Genomic DNA, 22,740 nt, shown 5'->3' with positions numbered 1-22,740 from the left:
GTTCCTGTTTACTTTACTTGTTCCCTCGTCTGTGTGATCTGAGACAGTAAAAATGCTGCTGATGTCCAAAAGTGTGTGTGTGTGTGTACATACACATGGTGAAAACTTTGGAGCCTGGCCTGGACGTTACGTGGACAACTCTGTGCACGGGGGCAGGCAGCAGCTTTCTCCTCTGTAGCTCTAGCGAGAGGTTAACCTGACTGAGAGGGAATTAAAAGAAAACACCCAGTAATGACACAGTTTGTCTTGCTGTTTTGAGATGCTTCCTCTGAGCTCACTTGAAAGCATCTCCAAAAGTACAGCCTTCTTAAAATAAATTCTCCAGAAAGAACACTTTTCCTCTTCTAAAGGCAGGATTTTACGTGCAATACAGGATTATCCTATATAGGTCACTGACACTCTGCGGAAACCTATGTAAGAAGGACTATTTAGTGTGGGAATAGAACTATTTATCTACGTTTTTTGGCTTCTCTTCCTTTATTGCTAAGAATATTTCAACTGAAACAACATCTTTGTGCCTTTGAGGCTACCTGCTCCCACTGCCACTTCCCCACCTGGAGCTATAATCCTACGTTTGTCACAGACCCAACCACTGTGGCAGAAGTTATTACGGTTACAGTCTGCAGATTATAGCAACTTTTAATAGGGGATAAGCAGCAGGAAAAGGTGAGCTTAAGCATTAAAGAACCTGCCAGTTCAAAGAACTCTATTATTAATATTTATTATTTTTAAGCATTCATTGAGTGCTGTAGAAGATAAAAGAATGAGCTGAATGCAAGAACCAAGGACCCAAGTTGATATAAGACAAGACAACGGGAGAGCAAAAGGAATGAGCATATCATCTGGGGAGGAAGAGAGCCAAGGAAGAGGCAGCAACAGCAAGGAGAAAAGCCACACCTTTTGTCAACAAGATGTTCCTAATAGTAAGGAGTCTGAAGAGAATTAAAGAATTCCTCAATGTCTAATCAGAACTGTTCCCCATAGGGGATTTTCTGCGCGCTGTTACATGGCACTGGCATATCTTTAAAGAGTGGAGCTTTGATCATAAAAAGCAAGCTGAGGTGGGGGGGACGGGACGGGATGGGAAAAACAACAAAAGGAAATGCAACTGCATCACCCTGTGGTGTAAGGGCGAAATCCAGCCCCAGACAGATCTTCACAGAGCTCCACGTAAAACCATGCAGACTTCGTTTAAAAGGCTAGAATGAGGCACCCTTCTCTCTCACGTCCTCCATCCTAGGTAAATTCTTCTTCCAGCCCACAAACCCTTGGCTCCTGTTGCTCCAGAGGGACGACAAGCTGGTACTTCTCTTTCCTAAGGAGGCAAGCTTGTGGCTGACACCACTTTAAACCTTCACGGTTTCAAACTGCAAGCCATGAGGCTTCTCAACGCCAACGCACATCGCCGAGATTAGCTAACAGGAACATGCATCACACCCACATGCTGAGGCAACCGTCTACATCTTCACAGCTGGCCAAACAGATGCTCAGAAAAGCAACGCAAGTTGCCCACATAGGAAGAGGCTTTATCTACACATCAGGCTGATACTGGTGGTTCTGGTATTTGTACTCCCCAGTTCTGAGCACCAAAATCATTGAGAGGACTTGAGAGTCCCACTCGCTGCCCAATGCCCTCTGCTCCCTGAGGCTACTGCAATGCTTCAGTACCTGTAGTGGCATTAACAAAGAAAATTAATGTTTGTAAACTCAACTGATTCTTCTCCTGCCAAGCCTTCCCCAGCGCAGTATCAAAATATGAACACACAAAATGCAAAGCACGAAACCTTCTGTTCCTTTCAGCACAGCGAGAGAAAAAAAGAAAAAATAGCAACCTTCATCCATCCACCTTTGGGAAGCCTGTTTCTTCTTAATCTCATCAGACTTGCTAATGACTGATGTGACCCATCAAATGTTTAAAAGAAGAGGTTTTGTTTTTGTTTTGTTTTTGGTAACCTGGCAAAGCACCATGCTGAGCTCAAATCCTAATCTGTTTGGAAGGTCTTTTTCCAGGCCTGCCGACCCAGTCACGCATCACATCAGCAAGCTGGGTCTCAGGCGGCTGAAGGAAAACAGAGGTCAAAGATCTATCGGTCCTTCCAGCCTCACGCCTTGAGCATTTGCAGAAGTAACTCCCAGCATTTCCTGCATCTCATTCTGGAAAACAGTGCGGTGCAGCTCCAGAAGATGCTTGTCACATGTCTGTGCTTCAGCCACATTCCCATAGGAAGCAAAAGCTTTGTTGATCAACACAAGATAAGCGCCTCGTTTCAGGCGGCTCTGAGAATCCCCCTTGACATTAACAGGAACAACAAGAACCCAGCGGTTCAAAAATACATCACATCCCAATCCAGCCCTCTTAAGAGCTTTTTGGGACATTGAGTCCTTCATTCTCCATTATTTCTAATGCATGTCTGTTCTAGATGCCACCTGAGTTTCCGTATTGCTCTCCCATTTACCCTGGCAGCGGGCTTTGGCAAGTTCAGCTGAAAGGTACCCACAGGTCCCAGAGACTTCCATGAGAAACAGGTTCCCAGCAGGTCTGAGAAACCAGCCCAGGCCAGGCGTAACAGCTCCGTGCACAAGAAGATCTGGTTCTCTTCACTCCCCAAGAAAACGAGATGTGCCATCAAGCGAGCCAAGAACAAATCCTATCGCTGCTTTCCCAGCATACCGCGTTCCAGTTCAGTGCCCTGCGAGGGCCATGTCTCACGAACAGGCAAGCTGCCAGTCAGCTCATTTAGTCCATTTTTTTTTCCCTGAAGAAGCGTAGACACCATCATTTGGTGCAATCTTTATTACTCCGAACTCCCTCCTCGTGGACCGTCTTACACTGCGCTTTTCATAAAGAGTAAATATAGTAACTGTTTCCACAATAATGTTAAAAATACCCGAACAGATTAAATTCAACAGATAAAATGGGGCCATAAATACGTACGTCTAGCAACATGACCAAAATCACCCTTCTTCAAACTGGGCATCGGGCCATGAAAAAAAGCTGCTAGCATTACAATTTCATTGCTGAGCCTTCTGAGAAGCGCAGAGCTGGAGAAAGGCTCGGCACGGGAATAATGCACAACACACACAACCCGAGCGGCCACCGCTCCCCAGCCCCTGTGGGGCTGTGCCACTGAACCACACAGAACAAGTGGCCATATGGTCCCACACCCTGACCCGCTCAGCTGTTCCGCTGGCTTTCCAGACATCTGGAACGGCATAAAATTCATTTAAAGCTGTTTATGACTCAAGTGAGAAGTTTGAAGGGATGTAAGAGCTATTATTATCTCTGCTATGCTACGCGACTTTTCGCATTAGCAGCTTGGTTCGGTTCCACTTCCCCAGGATCAACGAGATGCTTCTCCCACCGCTTCCCGAAGACTAACCTGGACAAACCCCAGACCACATCAGGCACCATGCAGATACCCTCAGAAGTCCTGACACAGCTGTATGCCAGCTAAATGAGAGAGAGAGAAGGGCAGGAACAGAGCTTAACTAACTAAACACTCAATCAACAGCTGAGCAGAGGAAATCCGGACCTCTGCCCTGACTCACGAGATCACGCAGCCCCTTTTTAATGGCCATAAAGGCCAGTAATACCAAGTACATGGACAGAAGTTTTACTACTGCATCTCATCCAAAGCATCTTCTGTTTCTTCCTCAAGTGATACACTGGTCTAAGAAAACTGAACTTCATTTGGGCTCAAGATCAGATATTTCCACAGTGACCTTTCAATTTATTTATCAAGTAGCTGCATGCTTCCATTTTAGACCAAGTTTCTGGAGTAAATATGTATCAAAGCAAACATCCTGACAGCAAAAAAACAAACAAATGACACAAATATGGTAAGAACCTCTAGGGATGTTCTAATTGTAGTATCTGCGTAGTCCCTCCAAGAAGGATTACAAGGGATCCCGTGCAGAAATAGAACCCGTACTAAAAACCTGTGGTGGTCAAAAACCCACTTCTGTCTTCTCTGAGGACAGCTACAACTTTTTTTTTTTTTTTTAACTGAAGCTGGTGAGGGAAAAAAAAATATACCACAGGAATACCCTCAATTGTCATGTAACATCCACTGCACCTTGTAAGTCTGGTCTCAGTCCAGCAAATGCAAAGCACCCACATAAGCAGAAGGTAGCAGAGGTACAGAAGCAAATCCCATCTGGGGTCAATTTGTAAGAGTAAAACATCTTTAAATTATTTGTTTCTTTAAGCATTATCTGTGCAAAAAAAAATATAAATAAAAACACGCTGACAAACTGTTTTAGCGGCTGGTGTGGTTAACAAAAATAAGATTAACACAATGCCTTCCTGTGGCCACTTTCAGTCTCAGCACCTTGTACTACACCAGCCCATGGCAGATCTTTACCAATGGGGAAGGGGTAAGTTAGGTCCAAGGTGAGAGGTGGAGGCCAAAAAAAACAAACAAACAAAAAAACAACAACCCATAAAGTATTCAACAGGTGATGAATCCATTTGAATCGTCTGCCAGGAACTAAGGGATAGGGTCGTTCATTCACCATTTTGGAAACTCAGGACTCCACTTTGATGAGAAAGCAAGACAGGTTGGTGTAGGGAAGGAACGGACACAAGGGATGCTGAACGGCACAGTCCAAGCAGCGGTAGGACCAAAAACAACCATCGGAAAGCACCAGTCTGGACATCCAGAACATACCCTCATATGAAATACGATTAAATTCCAGCAATCTTCCGAGTGCTGAGAGGTGGCGGGAGAGGAGGGAATGGACAACACAAAATATTCAAGGAAGCTTTAGAGGGAGTAAGCATCATAAGAAACAATACCATTGCTTGGACTCATTTTTCTGTACAACCTTCTTCCTCCTCCTTCCTTTGATATTTAGAATTAAGATTAGCAATCATTTTCAAGTTTAAAACAAACAAAAAAAAAACCTTATGAAATAGCTTAGAAGGGAATAAGCAATTTCAGATCCTAACTAGCTCACTTCTATGCATTTTGGGGTACAGATACATGGGCTGTGCCCTCTCATGCAAATACATTACTTGGTTTTGAGCTACTATTTTGAAGTCACAACTAGAGACCTCAGCTTCCCAGCACTCATTGTACTATTGTGATTTTTTTAATAGGAAAAAAAAAAAAAAGATCCAAAATCTTTCTCTCTGATTTTACTAATGAGAGCTTAAGTTTAAGTTGGGGGGAGGATCAACATAAACTTTAGCCAGAGAGACTCTTAAAAAAAGCAAAAGTAGCCTTTATCTTGCAACAAAACCCCCAAACAAGGGCTGCTTCAGCAGCCTCAGAGGATCAGCAAGAAGTACAGATATTCATCTCATTTAATTATAGCTCCCAGACAGACCTTGGACCTACAAACACCTCATGCAATGACTCATCTTCAAGATGTCAAGAACTATGCACTACCTCACAACACTCTTCAAATACAACTTCGACCACCATCTGTTTATTTAGATACTTAAAGCCTCAATTTTGTAGCATCTGAGCTTCTCGTTTCAAGTCCTTCCTGAGCTAAGACCCACGGCCCCATAAATCCAGTAGCTTCTGTTTCCAGGGCAGTTGTGTCTGTTTTCCTGCAGCCTGGTGAGAACAGACAGGACTAGAGATAATTAAATAAAAACACAGGAACTGCATTATTTATTTTAAAGGAAAACGTGTCTTCTAGGAAGAAAGTCCTTTATTTGGGCAAATCTGTAAGCTGTTTATCAGCTTAAACTCATTATCTGCCCATATGGTCTTAGCACTGTGGTTTAAAAAAAAAAATGGGCATGCACTAGCTGATGAAATGTCATCTGCCCTTATGCCAGAAACTAGTATTTTTGCATTGACGTCAAATTAGGATCCTTGCCACTAGTGAAGGGCTACCATAAGGATAGTCATAATATTTTAATTAAGAAGGGATCTTACAGAAGGCAGCAGAGAAGGCAGGGGGAAGGCAAGAAAACCCATTCACAAAAAAAACAACAAAAACACAAAGTCATTTAATTCACTTTTTGCCTCCTCTGCTCTAGTTCTTTTTGTTTGGGGAGGTGGGGTGGGAAAGAGAGAGCTAATTTAATTAAAAAGAAAAAAAAAAAGAAGAAAGCAAAAAAAGGCAAGAGAATGAGAAGCTAGAGCCAATAAACACACATCAAAGCATGAAATGGCTCTGCTTCAACTGCCTACAGTATTCAACCTGGGATAGATTAAGGGAAGATAAAAGGTGCTAGGAGAGAAAATGCTGCCCCTACAGCACACGGAGCACCAACACCCCAGCTGGCTCTGTCACACCGAAAACAGTGAGCACAAGAGACGGACCCAGCCCGCAGAGACCCACACCAGCCGCCCACTGCCTGCTATCGGGGACCAGCCCCGGGCAGCCAGGTGGCCTGAAGCATTTCCCCTGTCCCACCGAGCAGGAGCTGGGGCTACAATTCTGGGGGTCACCACCAGCCACCCAGGGTCTCTGGCACAGGACGTCGGACCTGGCCGACTGACCTGTCACCCTGCTGATGCCAGGAGAGGAACAAACCGAAGTGGTGGTAACAGATGCTAGCCGTGTTTTTCTGAACCGCAGGGCTATTCCTGGTTACGGATCCTGTTTCTGCCTTTTCAAACAGACCTGCAAGGCTGCGTGTACGAAATTATTTGAATTAAACAACGCACAGACAACTTGGCAGAAGAATTGAGGATAGCTCAGCATTTTCATACGCACACAACGATTCCCGTTTCCCTTTTGCCCAGCCCCACCCTGAGAAGTATAATACACGCTACAGCAGCCAAAAGTGAGATCACGCCGGGATAGTCATTCGTTGCCATCAGCTGAGGAGAGAACGCAAGCACCCCGATCCCACTCCTCTTGCAGGGAGAAAAAAACAAGGAAACACCGCTCTGCCTCCCTCGGCTTCCACTGGGGGGACGCGAAGTTGCTGGGCTCCACTCTTAACTTTTTAGGCGAGCCTGGAAACGCAAGCCTGGTGCTCTTCCCAGCATGCCATATCCTTACGCCCCAGAGAAAATAAAGGGATTTCCCCATGATTTACAAAGGAAACATTGCATACTTGCCTTACGAACCAACGCAGCAGCTGCGCGGGGCTGCCACGGCACTGCACAGCCCTCGCTTGGGATCACCCCCAAGGCTGGGGGCTCCCAGCTGGGGCCCCCCAGCCCACCCCAGGGCTCGGTCCTGTCCTGCCCCAGCGCAGATGTTTTTGCAGGCTGATGTTTTCTCCCTTTGCTCCTCGAGAGACAACCACACGCTCACCTGCACCTCTCCTGGGCTGGGACACAGCTCCCCAGCTAAGCAACGTGTGGGAAAGGCTGCTCTGAGGGAAGCACGGGACGGTCAGAAATTGTATCCCCATTTCGCTGGCAAGTCTGGGCTGTCTCAGAAAAGTTAAAGCTCCTCTTTTCCCTCTTCTCATCCCCCTCCACTTAAATTCATGGCAACTGCGCTGCACAGTTCTTTAGCTAACGCCAACAAAAGCAGCGCTGCGGCCACAACAAATACAGAAATATTAACTGCCTTCCAGGGAGGGTCAGCCGCTTGAATCATCTGACCGTACTACACAAATACTTCAGAAAAAGCAGACAACAGAAGCATATACACCATCCTACACAGCCAAAATTTGAAAAAATCTCTCTCCCCCCCCCCCATTATGAAAAAGAAAGCACACACCTATGTCTTCCAGCGACATTCCTATCATTTGCTTTCAGCCTGCTCACTTTTGAGACCCAGCGACTGCTGCTCCCTACGAACGCACCAAGCACCACAACGCTCATTTCACTGGCAGAGCCCACGAGGCACTTGAACACATCTCGCTAAGACAACTCTAGAATAAAGGCGCTCACTTTTACCCACTGGTAAAAACGCAGGGCGAGCCCGTGCTCACGACCTGAGAACACCCAGGCAGGCGCGCAGCCATCTCCAGCACGCTCCTGTCCAACCAGCTCTGGTAGCCACTGGCTATTCAATGAAATACGTGCCCGGAGCCTATTAATTGCGTTTGCATTTTCTGTTATTACAGAAACACAGGCAGCAAGCACGCAGGGCTCGCTAATAGCCGAGAGCAGCATTGGGGAGAAATAAATTAGGCTTAACCAAAGAGACCTCACAGAAAACCACCCAAACGCAATGCAAACGCTGCCTGCTCTGAGCGAGCAATACCCAACCGCAGAAGTTTGGGTTCCTACAAACCCGGCTCCTACAAACCCCCGTCCTCGGGCAGCACCGAGCCGGGCAGGCAGGGCTGCGGGCGAGCAAAGCAAAGCTCACCGGGCTGGGCACAAGTGGGAACTGCGGGTAACTCCCCCCTTGCCTCCTGCTCCATCCCAACCCCGGGGGCTGCAGCACCCCGACCCCAGCCCTACAGCGGGGCGCGCAGCGCTCCCTCCCGGCACCGGGAGCGGGGACGAGAAACCGAGGGATCTCTGCGGACAGCAGCTGGGGGGCTCGGCTGGGTCCCGGTGCCGAGTCCCGCAGCCCCTCCACAGCAGCCCCAGCCCCAGCCCCTTACCTCCCGGCGGCTCCCGCTGCCGTGCTCGCCCCGTGCCCGGCCGCCGCCGAGCGCCGGAGCCGCCAGCGGAGCTGCTCCGCCTCCGGCCGTGCCCCCCGCTCCGCCCCCGGCACGGCCCCACCGCCCACAGCGCCCGGCCCCGGCCGTCGGGGAGCTCCGGGGGTCGGCAGCACCGAGGGGCGGCAGCCCCAAGGGTCGGCAGCCCCAGCGGTTGTAGCCCGGGGACAGCCCGCCGAGAGCCTCCGGTGAGATGCTGCACGGCAGAGATGCTGCGGGTGGCTAGGAGGGGGCATCTCCGGCCCCTGCACGCAGCCTGAGTGCACACAGGGGTTGGATGCGATGAGCCGAGGGTTTTTTCCAACGTACCTGGTGCTGTGATTCGCTGATAACCCAGCTGTGCCCCAGGGAAGCGATGCTACGCGGGCCCTGCTGCTCACAGAGGTGCTTGCTGCCTTGGTGGTAAGGAAAAAGTGTGCAGAAGTAGCGCTTGCTCTCAGTAACAGCACCTCGGGAGCAAGGAGTTAGTGAAGTGGATGTGGCACTCATGTCTGATAACAGGTAGCAGTGCAAGGGGCAGCCCCTGTGAGATGTCCCATGCAGACAGGTCCTGCTGCAGCCAAGAAGCCCTGTTCACACTGCCCTACAAGACAAGGGGATGCGGATCTGGATCCTCCCAGCTTGTTGGAAGAACAGGAGGCAACACACACGCCTAGCAGTGCAGTGCAAAGGAAAAAAGAAGCGCCAGCATCTCCGTGTATCTGCTAATGCCTCCTCTATCTGGTAATGAACACATACAGGGCTCCCCAGGTGCAAATATTGGCGTTGGCTTTCTTTTTTTCCTCTTGTGATAGAAAAATAGGGAGATACGCACAGAAGCTAACACTTACGGCCCCAAATCCATTTCTCTGTAATAGCAAAACTAGATTGCACAACCAGATCATATTTGTAACATATGTTTTGTTACAGTCTATTGCTTAAGACAGGCAATCATTTTCAGGTCTGATATTTTCTTATAATGCTTGGGCCCGTGTTTTTCCATTGCTGTTTCACTGTTCATTTATTTGTGTCACAGCATGAGCCTACCTCTCCTTGCTCTTTGTGGCTGAGTAGGGGATTTCCATTTCTTTATTAGGCACAGTTTGACACGAGGTAATAGCCTTGTTCCTCATTTGATTCCTTTGCAAAGGACTCGGAGTGCTATTTTCCAGGAGGCTGGCTTGTCATACTCCTTGAGCAGCAGATTGTGGTAGTTCTTTCAGGCCACGGTGACATTTGTGCCCAGCAGACCTGTCACACTGCACCCCCCCGACACGGCGCCTGCACCCCATATTCAGCCCTGTTCTGCCCCAGGCCTGTGCCAGGACCCCACAATTTTGCTATATATACGGTGAATAAGCTGTGAAAATGTGGGATCGCATGCAGAGGGCTTCTAGTGGGTTTGCTCATGCTCCAGACACTGCAGTTTTAAACAGCTCCACGTCCCATAGAAAACTTCCCCTCCTCCTCAGGGGCACCCTTGCATTTTCCCAACAGCTGCCCCCCCCCAGCTCCAGTGACATCACTGTTCTGAAACTATTCTGGAAAAATGTACAGGGTGATGTATTGAGACTTCTACATGTTTTCTGTTTTCCACCCTGATTCCATGAAACTGTTTTGTAAATGAACAGAAGGGAGCTATATGTGACCCCAGCTTCCCAAGCTTCCACGAGCTCGCGTAGACACAATAGTCCTCTTACATGCTTGATGTGCAATTTAAGGGGCCGCCGCCGAAAACGAGCTTCCCGAGCTTATAGTGCTTTCACTATCATGAAGGAGCTGCTTTGTGAGTCCCAGCCGGTGCTGAGCTGAGCTTTGCACTTAAAGCTGGGGTTTACATTCATCACTATGTATGAAGGACATAGTATAACCCCCACGAACTGAGCACATGATGCCAACAACTTTGGATAAAAACAATTTTGCTATAGATAAGCTTGCAAGAGGGATGTTTTACTTGTTTTCTGCTAAATACATCACTGACATGAAATCAGGAGAAGGAAATAGTTCCGTGGCTTAGCCCAAAGCCCTGGAGCCACTTCCTCCTGTTTCGGCAGTGCCAAGAGCTGAAGGGCTGCCCCGTGAATATCGCATCCCACGTACTGTAATCTGGAGCCTCTCCCAGTACCTTTCTGATAGGTACAAGTCTTCAGAAGCAGAAATTGCCACGTTGGGAAGCCATAAACAAAACGGGGCAGGTTCCTCACTGGTGTAACTATGGATTTGGAGAGAACTGAGTTTAACTCCATGCAGCTAACCCAATGCTTCTAACCCCTCTCCCGCCCGTGCTTTGCGCCTGACTTCTCAACTCTGCAGTCGCCCTTCTGCTTCCTCCCCACCTTTCCTCCCGCTTCCTTTGCCTCCGGACATCTCCTTTTCTTTTCCGATTATTTTCTCTCACTAGTCCTACTCGTGTTTTTCCGAATTTGCCGTAAGGCGTATAAAGAAGTGATCCAAGCACAATCCAGCTTGGCTGCAGTTCCGAGAGCTGGACCGACACGCAGCCCAGCTCGTTGCCTCGGCAGATGGGCAGAAGGAAACTCTCTGGCATCTGCATGCTGGAACCTGAGTATCAGTCTATTTCCAGATAACTGCGGCACATTCCAGGAGCAATCTGTGCTCAGTAGAAATCACACAGTGTTATTAACTCTGCCATGAGGCTGAACGGCGCTTCCGAGAGCGCAAAGTAAATAAGACCTTAGCCCTAGCAAGCCGAAGATGACAAACTGACTGTCTGAAGCTGATCACCTGCTCCCAGGTAAAGGCACCAAAGGAAGCGATCTTGTTTTTCCCAAATGTTGAGCACTCGTCCCACCCATCATTATGCTCCATCAGCTGCTATCAGACTGCTTTCCCAGGGCCCCTCCATCAGGCCTGGGAAAACAGCATGAGGGGACAGTTGACGTACTGGTAGCGAGAGGTTTGTTCAAGCTTCATCATTAAAAGTGTAATTAAAACCTTGCCAGTATATTTTTCAACCCAGTTTTGCTTTCTCAGGCTCAGCTGGGAAAACTGAAGCTACAATGCTTACAACGTGGTTTCTTTGTCAATATCTGCATTTCCCAATCGTTTTTGCTCAAGCTACAATGAGCATTTTGGAGAAAGAAATATCACAGGCCCTCACGCAGCTTTGCCATGCTTTTTTTTTTTTTTTTTTTTCAATCAGGAATTAATCTGTTTTGAATATTCATTTGCAGATTTATTTTTCCCAATTTCAGTTACATGTTTACTTGCTCACGTTAACACACATGTATGTTTTTCCAAAGGGAAAAGCATGTCCTGTCACAATTTCACCCTCTTACGTTGCAGACCCTTGGTGACTCACAAACTACAAGATGGGAAGCAGGCTTCTAGGGAAAAAAACAAACAAACAAACAAAAAAAAAACATTCTTCTGAAGATTACCCACTCCGTGAACAACACTTTGTGCACACTGAGATACACAAATAGGTAGACATAATTTTGCTAACTGCTTTTCTGCACATCCCCCTCCTTCTTTGTCACTTTGAAGTAGCAGGATGGTACAAAAGAACTGGCAGTGATGCCTGAAACCAAAACTCCAGAAGCAACAATTGAACGAGCCTCTGGACCCCATCCAGAAAAATCTGAATTAAGAGAATTCTTTATAATAATTTTAATATTAATCGCTGAAGGCATTCTTTTAAAGAAAAATGAACATATTTCAGATGATACCCGTTTCCAGTGCTAACAGATAAAGCTGTATAATACTGAAGGAAACAAATTAACAGTGATAAAATAGAAAATACGCTTTGCACTGTCATTTTTTTCTTTTTTTTTTTTTAAGTTTCCTAAAATTAAGTTTATGCCAAAACCCCATGATTTCCAACTGCACATCCTATGCAAAAGTTTTTAACTTTCCTATTTCCTCTGAAATTTGCAGCTGTTTTTTTTTTTCTTTTTTTTTTTTTTTTTCTGTATTTCTTGAACATCACAACTAAACAAAATTTGTTTCCCACAAACTTTTTAGTCATTTTCAGTCACTAAGGACAAGCACCATGGAGGCCCCCGTTGCACCAGACACCCCACAGTCCCTCTGCCCTACAGGACTACATACGACAAGAAAGACAAATAGAGGGGAACGGTCATCCCTGTTCACAAAGAGGAAATCAAGGCACAAAGAATTAATGAAGAAAAAGTACTGGAGGCCTGTGGCAGCTCTAGGACATGAGCTAGGAAATCCTGGATCCCAGACAAGTGCCTTATTCATCCAAACATGTATCCCCAAATGTTTTGACACTTCTTGGCATTTGCATTTCTCTTGTAACACTAAGGGAGGAGGCTCAAATGCAATTTTAAAACCCTGTCTCACATTAAAATCCTGAAACAGTTTTTGTTCTCATCAGATTTTATGAAGCACCTACTTCTTCCTTTAAGAGAAAGAAAGCTAACAGACATAGCTTCAGGGTTTATTTTTCCTTGAGATGTTCCAATTAAGTAACACTTTATTGGACAGTTAGAGGTTTTTTTTTTTTTTTTTTTCTGACAAAGAAAAGGTACACAGTTCACAGATATCTCTGCAGAGAAAAGCAGTAACTGCCAAGGGGCAGATGGAAGTGTTGAAAACTTCACTTCTGACAACAGCTAGATGGTCACCCTGCAATTTGTTTCAACACAGCCAGTTGTGTTGCCATAACTTGTTAAACATCTGCTAAAAACATATGGAATCCTCCCGGGGGATGTAAATTGATGCCATTCATCAAACTATTGCACGGCTTCCCTTCTCCCCAAATGACCCCCTCCAGAGAGCCAACTGAAGCAAAGGAGCTTGATGTCTTATGCACAAAGGGATCCCTGGCCAGAAAGGTGGTGATAGCTCCCCTTGAACCTGGGAGAAGGTCCTATCCGGGCGCGTTCTTCTGAAGCACATGAAGTAACATGGCTAAGGAGAAAAGCAAAATAACACAGCATCAGAACTCCGAATCAGCCATCCAGTGAAAGGAGGAAGTGTGGTGTCCTACAGCAGAACTTGTCCCCATTTTGCAGAAATTAGTTTCCATGGGCGCTACCAAGTTCATTGGGAGACTGTTGAAATTATGACCTTTGGCATGGAAGGTCCTGCAATTTTTCCTGGTGTCACATGAAATAGAACTTTATTAAATCAAGAGAGTTGGACTGTTTGGTGTCTGAACACTGGGATAAATGCTCATTGCTGTGCAAAATGACCGCAGGAAGGCTGCAAAGCACTCGCAGTGTCAGTGACTTGGGGCGTTATGACTGGCAATCAGTTTGCATGGTCTAATGGCTGCTGGACATCAAGCGTGATCCCAGAATTGTTCATGGTCCAGTTCAGTGCCCTGAGTCGAGTGTAGCTTTCAAGGTCTGAGCTGATCTCCAGTGACAGATGGAGGTGTCACATCCTGACATGAAGTCCATGAAGCAATGATTGGATTGTGATGCTACCATAACCTAATTGGAATAGCTGCCGAAATGCACACACCTTCCTTTTGTTCCCTGAAGCTTCTCTGTTTTGTTTGTTTGTTTGTTTGGTTTGGTTTGGTTTCTGTTACATCACTTTCTTTCTTTAGTAGATGATAATATTTCTCTGCAGACCTCTTTTTGCTTGTCATTCATCCCTCTTGCAAGCACACACAGCCAGGGCAGAATCTGAACCACACAAGTTTTGCTTCCTTTTCCTCAGTCTCAAGAGTCCTTCCGTGTAAGCGTGCGTAAGGGAGCCCTGCTCTTCTGTCAACAAAAGGAGACTTGTAAGAGAAAAGGGCACCTCTGCGGGGTGTGAGGCTGGGAGATTGCTGAATGCTTTGTGGTGGGACTGAGGCACACTTTGTGCAAGGGTAGGATCAGTTATTTCTAAAAGTGCAGTAATAAAATGAGCAGTCCTTGTGAATCCTTCAGCAGGCACTAATTAATTAGCCTGCCATTTTTACAAGTGAGGGCGAACGAATGCCAGGGATTGGGAGTGATTTCCCCTAGGAGGCATCAAGATTAGAATTTACGGCTCCTAACCTGTGATCGAACCATGGGATCGCACCTCTCTCAGCTACTTCAGACGTGAGGTTTCTTTACCTGATGATGGAAACCCTTTCACTGGCTGGACACTCGTTAGTTGGAATGAGTGTCATGCAAATACGGTTATTTTATGACTGAAAAATATGAATTATTGTAGGCCGATGTGGAACAAGGGTTGGAACTGTGAGCCCCTTATCTGATTGATTCCTGCTGTGAATATTTTAAACAACATTGTGAGTTACTAGCTGCTGTTTCCTATCAGGAAGAGATAACTGTGGATTTATTAAAGGTTGGAGCCAACTTCACCCCTGGTTTAACTAAACTGATTTGAATGAAAAAAATGCCAAGGACACATGCTTTAAGTAGCTCCTAGCTACCTAATGACATTAACTTATTGTACACACATTGCAAAAGCTTTCAAAGCAAGAAAAAAGAAGCCTCTTCTTGTTTCCTGTTTTTCTGAGCTACCCACAGAGAAGGATCCAGAATCCAAATTCTGCTCTCAAACATCCCCAAGATGCTCTTCCAGACCACTAGAGGCTGAATCCAGCAAACCCTTGAAACCTGAGAAGTAAGGAAAGCCTGGCAGAAGCTCTGAAGCTTCCTGCTCCTCCCTCTCGTATCCAGCCCCTTTGAGCAGCCTTTAACGCCTTGCTTTGGCATTTGTGATCCTGGCTGTGATAACAAATTGCAAAAGTGGGCGTGAAAGCAAAAAACTTGAGAAGAAAATGTTAACTGGACTTCTCTGAAATCACGGGAAGTACAGCTGAGTCAAGACTTAGGAGTTTAGAGGGGAATAGGGGCTTGCCCAAATCACTTCTGCAGCACTGCTTTTAAGACGGTTTAAATTTCTCTGGTAGAGACGTATGCAGAGGGAACAAAGCAGTGCAATCCCTCAGGTCAGCCCCCCTATGCAGTTTGCAGTACTGTCTGTGCATTTCCATCCCTCGCCTTCTCAGTACATCTCACTGTCTCTCAGACTTTCATCTCCTCTTCTTTCTCTGGGCTTGTTTTCTCCTCCAGTTTCCTGCCCTGTTGTTTTCTATACTGGACTTGCACTAATGCTTTCTTTTCCTCTGTGTCTTCCTGTGATGTCCTTTTCTCTTTAACCTGACAGACTGGGAGCAAATATCTGTTGTAAGCAAAAGCAGTGACATGCTGAAAGGATGAGAACGGAAACTCTGGCTTCCTTGGAAACAGCCACTGAAATGAAGCAATACTTTTGTGAAGGCCAGGGTATTGATAGAGCAGCTGGTCGCCTTCCAACGGGGATTCTCGATGTTCCAGGGCTATAATCAGGCAAACACAGAATTTGCCAACCAAGGCTTTATTCAATGTGCCAGGGAGCAGCCGTCCCTTCACCTGAGCCAGAAATGGCTTCACTAATGTGCAGCATGTGCACGAGCCACTGAAGAGCCTTCACCCTTCATCAGTCAGAGAAGTGCAGTTGGGTGTGCAGCCTATATATGAAGAATGAAGGAACTAAGAATGAAGCCTAATGGCCCCTTGAGAGCATGGGGAGTGGGAAAATAAAATAAAATTAAAAAAAAACCTTCACCTGAATTTTAATCACACCCAAGGGAAGACATGAGATTTAATACAAAACATTACACAGCTGCTTTGCTACACGAGATTAACTTCATGTAACAGGATGAATAAAAATATTCCCACTCCAACTTTCTGAAACATTCTGCCCCGAGGCGGCGAGAGAAATGGCACAGAATACAGAATAAGGCAGGGAGATGAGCTAGAGATGCTTTTAAGCTCTGCGTAAGTCACTCATCCAAAGCTGGGCTCTGACACAAATCTCCTTCAGCATCTCAAATTAATAATTCATCTTTAGTTAGGCGATCATTACGAGATCCTTTTTTTTGTAGACAGACAGACAGAAAGAACACATAAAAGAGTTAATGCAGACTGGCCATACTATGAATCTTTGAAAGCAACAGGCTAGGATTGCACCTCTTAGGTTCTCCTAGTGCTGTGCTAACAGCTTGGGCATTTGCAAAAGGCTGCAAATGTGCCTGTGTGAGGAGTGACCCACTTCTGCAACTGGAAGCTGGAATGCCTCCCAGATGCACACATGAAGTTTTGGCAGCAGAGAGAGAGAGAAGTTCAAGGAGACTAGGAAGAGAGTTCAAAAGAGGAGTGTGAACAAAAATGCCAAAGCAGCAAACCATCTATCTCTGAACTCTTTGAAATCCGTCTGAGACGAGCTGCTATCAAGGTCACACGAGATGTCTGTGGTAGAAATGAGGCAACTTCCCTCAGTCACTAAGGGAAGTTGTAAGTTCATGCCGCAGCCTGCCCAAGTCAGCAGGGACTCGGTCACAAATTGATTTACAAGAGTATCAGCTGGAGGTATAACCTTTTTGCTTTTCAAGCTGTAGAGTAAATGCATGTCCCCTGACATGTAACTTTCCCTGGTAACCCTGCCAGCCATTTATGAAGCAAGAGTGGGATTTCCTTTGTGCTCAGCCTGACAGGCACAAAACATACATCCATAATCAACAATTTTTGTAAGTCCTATTCCTGATAAACAATTATCAGAGACATCCAACTGATCGTCATGCACATTGTGCACATATCTTTTTGGGGCAGCAGTCCCATTCAGACCTGGAAACTAAGCAGCCTCTAGCACCGACTAGGCCTTGGAAAATAAATCTAGCTCTCAAACCTTGCTTGTGACTCAGATATAATTTTCTTCTTCTATGCCAGATGAGAATTCACAATTTCAGTGTGATGCCAATCACAGAAATAAGCAAAACAGAGAGCTGCCCAGGTCAGCCGTATGCTCAGGGACAGTGTGCTGCCTACTTAACCTCAGCCGGAGCTCTGGAAAGGCAGGCGGTGTCTGCGGCTGCCGGGACAGAAGTCAGGGTTATTCAGAACAGATGCAGCACTCACTTACCTGATCTCTCCCAGGTGTCTAGCAGCGGTAGCTGCAGCAAGCCCAGTTCCTCAGTGCCTTCAGCCTGCAATTAGAGTTGTACCCCTTCCTGCTGCTCTTCCCTTGCCTGTGGAAAAAGCAATCGTGCTCCAGTCCCTCATCTTGAGGGCTGAAAAATTCAACTTTGTCTATGCTGAGAAGCCTCGAGTCATCCCTGGGCACGGGTGATGCTCTGTGGCTGGAGGTGTTGTGAGTGAGAGGTAAATCAAGATGTTTGGTTATAAAGCAGCAAGTGACAAGTCTTGGAGGAAAAAAAAGAAAAAAAGGTGTTATCTTTAGTAACCAGGCCAAATGCCAGCTCCAGCTAAGATAACAGACATTCTACTGACTTCCTGCAATTTTCCTTCAGTGAAATATTATCCTCTTTACTTCCTGCCAGAGTGTCATTTAACACTGTTTTGCCAGCCTACCGTGATTCACTCAAAGGAAACTGCATTTTAATAAAGACTAAAGTAACTCCACTACATTAGAGATGCATCCAAACCGTGAGGTTCAGAATGAGATTTAAATATGTATTCAAGAGGCTGTGTGAATTCAGAGGTTTAGTTCAGTGAAATTACCAATACTCTTTTACTGTAGGAAAAAACAACAACCAACCAACCAGTTAAATACATGGATGACATGAGCGCTCCTGTCTGCATCCAGAGAGTAGATGTTACTAAAACTATTTATTCAGAACAATAGCAAAAACCCTTTTCCTATGGCACCCTGATTTCAGATTCCAGCAGCCATCAATCCTATCACCTGGAAACAACTGCTGCTCCCAGACACTGCACTGAAGTGCTCTCCAAACAACAGGTACCAGCCAATTTCCACTATCTTTCATCACGATAGCTGCTGGGCCATATCCATACCAGCACTTGCTGTGCATATTGCAGTCATGCCTCAACAATGCTTTGCCAACAGTGTCAGGTGATAGAAATGCTTTGTCATAACATATTGCCTGAAACAAAATAAACTCACACCGAAGCAATTTATCCCTACCTGTAGATTTGCACTGGAATAGGCTAGCGCACCAGAGGAAGACAAAACAGCTCCCAAAGTAGGCAGGAGGAACTGTTTTTCTCTTCACAATGGGTTTCCTCATCAATCAGGCATGTTCATTAAAGCTTGCTTCCTTTAGCGGGATCGCAATAAAGGGCAATTATGGAGGAGGAAAAGGAGTACAGAGTTATGACTTGCCATCTTCCAGGATTTGTCCTGAGGATTAATTGAATCCACCGCTCTAAGGAAGCTGAGTCCCCACTGAGTGGGTGACCAACATCTTCATACCCTAGTGTGACTTTACAATAACAAGACACCCTTTCTGCACACATCAGAGCACATCCTTAGCAGGAACACTTGATACAGAGCACAAACTACAGGCTAAGGAGGAAAGGTACAGCTATTCACCGCCATCCAGGTAGCGGCAGAGCCTCAGGATCTACCAGGCCAGCTCCACCATAGCTAATAGGCAATTCCTCTATCAAGTGTCATGCTGTTCATGTGTTCCTGCTTCTCCCCTTCCTCCCGGAGCACTGGTGGTGGTGTTGATGGAGGTGGGATTACAGCCAGCTGCTCCTTGACGTGAGGTGTGTCAGGCAGCGGGACGCTGCTCCCAGCTCCAGAAGCTGTCAAAGCCATCACGGATTTATATTCTGTGGAAGTAATTAGGGACTCCCCGTTGCTCCTGCACTCACCGCCCATTTGTAGGGCAATCACATCAGACTAGAGTCGTGCTCAGTCCGTGCTGCCAGCCTCCCCTGCAGCCAGTGGAGACTATTAAGAGAGGTTACTGGGGCAGATGGAATATTCCCCACTAGAATGCACACACACAGCTATGGATTTTGCCCTTGTACATTGCCTGTGGCAATTTCCAGCAGATAAATGAAAGCTCCTCTTCTCATTGATTTTTTTTTTTTTTTTTTTTTTTTTTATAATTTGCATCACTTCTTGCTTCCAGTCCTAGCGAGCCCATCTCCACTCCGTGGTGCAGACACTCATTCACGTTTATTTTCCTGTTTGCCTGTTGTTTTTCCTGTTCATTGGCTCACAATCTCCACGAGTAGCACAAATAGAAAGACATTGTGCTACGAGGCTGGAAGGGGAGCTGCTGCTGCTGCTCACCAGGCTCCTTTCATAAGGTTTGCACAGAGAAAGGGCTGGCTCTAAAATGGTTAAGCAGATTTCTTCAGCTAGCTTGGGTCCTTTGCTCACCACCCACAAACAGGACTAGCAGCTCAAAGGCTCACTTTATCCTCGCATCAGGAGAGAGCTTTCCCAGAGCAGTGACTTTCTTCAGCAGTGGGCTTCCCACTGCCATGGGAGGCTCACCGGGGGAGCAGGACCCATGATTTTGAGATTTTGGCCAGGACGAAAGGCCAAGCTCTTGCAGTTTCCTGCCTACCAGCGGATCCCTCTGGCAGAGCCCTTGCCCTCCCCCCCGGGTGAACTGCAGTTGACCCAGCGAATTCAATTAGAATGGTTCTTCCTTTATCAAACAAACCCCACATGGCCCAAACCAAACATAGCATATTTGAAAACAAATGGATTGAAACGGCCCTAATCCACTCAGACACTGTCCTCTGCACATGTTCCCTCCGACTCAGCCTACCCACAAACGCAATCAGGGAACCATCAGGATCCCAGCTGGTCTGCAAGGGGAGAGGAGCGCCTGACCCCGCAGAGCAGAGAGCACCACGGACCGAGGGCTCTACCACACAGCCCCTTGCAGGGCTTGGCTCTGCTTTTTGGGCCAGTTTCCTGCCTGCCCCACTGTCTAGCCCTTAGGGAAAGTGGGAGAGTGCCTCAGCTGGAGCCCTAGGGAAGAAAACTTGCATTGAGTTTGACAAAGCCCATCCCAAAAGGCTTCCTCCACCTGACCACTGAGGCAGCAAGGCACTTGAGCTGTCTCCAGTGGCAATGCCCACTGAGGCTACTCTCCCCTGCCTCAGCAGCTCCTTGTTCAGCCTTACCCCTCTTGGTGGCAACCAAACAGCAGGAAACAGGCAAGTGCGAGGGCAAGCAGGCCAGGAGGGTTCAAAGCCAGCAAATCTGTTTCCTTTCTATAACCTGTATTTATCATTTTTTCCACTGTATAATACATGTTTCTTAGGTGAGTTTAACAAAACTGAAATAAGATATCCTCTGAAACTAGACCAGAGATCTTAGTAAAGTATATGCAAAGAGACCACTGAAAGGCATAAATTTGAGATTCCCATGTTTGCTATCCCAGACTGCCTGGAATGTAAGGCAGGACGTACATACCGAGTGCTGGCCATGGATCATCCCGCTGGAACCAGTAGCCACTGCTCCAAAGGTCCGAGACGAGCTAATCTTTTGAGCCACTTCCTTTGCTGCAAAGCCCTCAACAGGTTTTCCATATTCTCTAAAATACTGGTTGTGTTTTCTTTTTTTTTTTTTTTTTTTCTTCTGTCAAAAGGTTATGAAGGTAAAAGGTCAGAAAATCAAGAGGGAATTTCTGTTGCATGGCCCAGTTATGTTCAAAGAACCATAAGTGACTTCCAAGAAGTTGCTGCAAAGCCCAAACTCACCCCAGCGAGAGCTCCCTAGGGACACCGAGGGGCGGGTTTTAGCACTCACTGCTGCTTCTTTTTCCCTTGCAAACACTTCCAGTGGGGTACTCAGGCAGCAGTGTGGTCTCCTCACCAAGAACAGACTGAGATGTCTCCGAGGGGACTTTTGGGAAGGCCTTTGGAGGGGGCTGGAGGGAGCAGTACGATCAGCAGTGTAAACACATTGCGTGCAATGGAATTCACTGGGAGAAGGCACTGATCTGCTTCTGCTGATCTGGAGATTTCAGCAACTCAGAAGACCGCGTGGAGTTGCTCATTTACATTTTGCTACCCACAATTCACTTCCAGCTCATCTATTTCCCACAGGCACCAACATCAAAGCTGTGGAAACAAGCTATCTTCGCATGGAAGTTTTTCTTTTTAATTAAATGTTATAATCTAAGGCCAGAAATTCCTTCTTCTGTCACAGCTGGAGAAAGCATAAAGGGAGAAGCGAGGGCAGAGGAACAGAATCCATCAGTCACTGTACAAGGAGAGCGATTGCTTGGCTGTGGATGCTTACAATTGCCTTCTGCCTGCTTGGCTCATTCATGTAACATATGGCAAAGCATGGAAAACCCACCTATAGCCCAAAGGTCACTATGCCACCTGCAGACCCCAGACAACACGCAGCCTTGCACAAATACACATGGAAGTAATTAGGGAGGCAAGGGAGCTGGGATTTGAAGCGGAACCCCCTCAAGTCTGCCACATTAATCCTTCCAGCTGAGCTGGAGAAGAAGTCTGAATTCCCGGGGGTCTGGTTGCTGTAGCCTGGAGCCTTGAATGGAAAAAAAAATTATTTACTGTTTTCCTGCCACTAACATGCCATTGCGTTTGTGGGGTTTGGGTGGGGAGGAAATCCTAAGGGAGTTCCAAAGGGGCCAGGTTTGCTTCCCTTGCTACCTGCATAGCTGCAGCTTGGCAGGCTGCTTTCTCTTGCCAGCATCACTGAATGTGCATTCGGTTTAGAAATTACATTTGGGTTGCTCTTCTAAATGTACTCACCGAGATCCAAGTTTCCAATGCCAGTAAGTCTTCAGGCTTCTCCTCCTGTAGATCCAAACACCTGTGGTCTTCCTACCACATTTGCTACCAGGCAATTTGAAAAAAAGTATGATGCCAGACATCATTCCCTTCACAATACTGGCATATTTCTCTTGTCTCCTGCCTACTTAATTCCGCTGGATTTATCATCTCTTGCACATAGTTTCCTTGGCTTCTGCTTTTTCTCTCAAAGGTTCACTGCTCAGGCCACTCCTCACACAAAATTACGACTTCACATAATGAAAATATCACACAGTAAACAGGGAGGGTGGCTCTGGTATTGTTAATGAATGGAAAAACAAAAATGAAAACCTTGTCACAAAGACTTCACCCGAGTCCCAGGGCCAGTCTCTCAGCCTTCTTTCCCACACATAGCCTTGCAACAGGACTTGAGGGAAGGAAGGATTTTTTCCTCAGCAAACAGGGAAGGACCAGGACAAATGCTGCTTGCCTTTCCTGGGGCTTATGCAAGCATCAAGGCATTTCTAGTGGCCAGAGATCTAAAATATCCAACATTCACGTATTAGGTATATGTAGAAGGAGGGGGTGGTGGTGGTGGAAGAAATGGAAGTGAGAAGGCCAAGGTCAGAGGAGGAGGAAGATGAGGAGGCACCAGCAGAGATATTCCCTGCAGCCCTTGGGAAGGTCCACATGGGAATGGATTTTCCTGACAGAAATCAGAGCAGA

General features: G+C 46.6%; 1 protein-coding gene across 5 annotated transcripts in view; it reads right to left on the bottom strand.

Moving 5' to 3' along the window:
• Positions 1-17,437, bottom strand: part of TSPAN18 (tetraspanin 18) — a 118,009-nt gene extending 100,572 nt beyond the window's left edge. For 3 of the 5 annotated variants that reach the window (XM_068684729.1, XM_068684725.1, XM_068684731.1), the window contains exon 1: positions 8,483-8,589. The gene's annotated coding sequence lies outside the window, so the exon portion shown is untranslated. Of the gene's footprint in view, positions 1-7,644; positions 7,685-8,482; positions 8,590-17,413 lie in introns of those variants that run through there. The other 2 variants (XM_068684727.1, XM_068684726.1) reach the window with 2 other exon arrangements.
• Between the last annotated feature and the right edge of the window lie 5,303 nt (positions 17,438-22,740).

The sequence above is a fragment of the Anas acuta genome, chromosome 5 (assembly GCF_963932015.1).
Source record: "Anas acuta chromosome 5, bAnaAcu1.1, whole genome shotgun sequence".
Taxonomy (NCBI): domain Eukaryota; kingdom Metazoa; phylum Chordata; class Aves; order Anseriformes; family Anatidae; genus Anas; species Anas acuta.
This window is presented reverse-complemented; position numbering and strand designations above follow the sequence as displayed.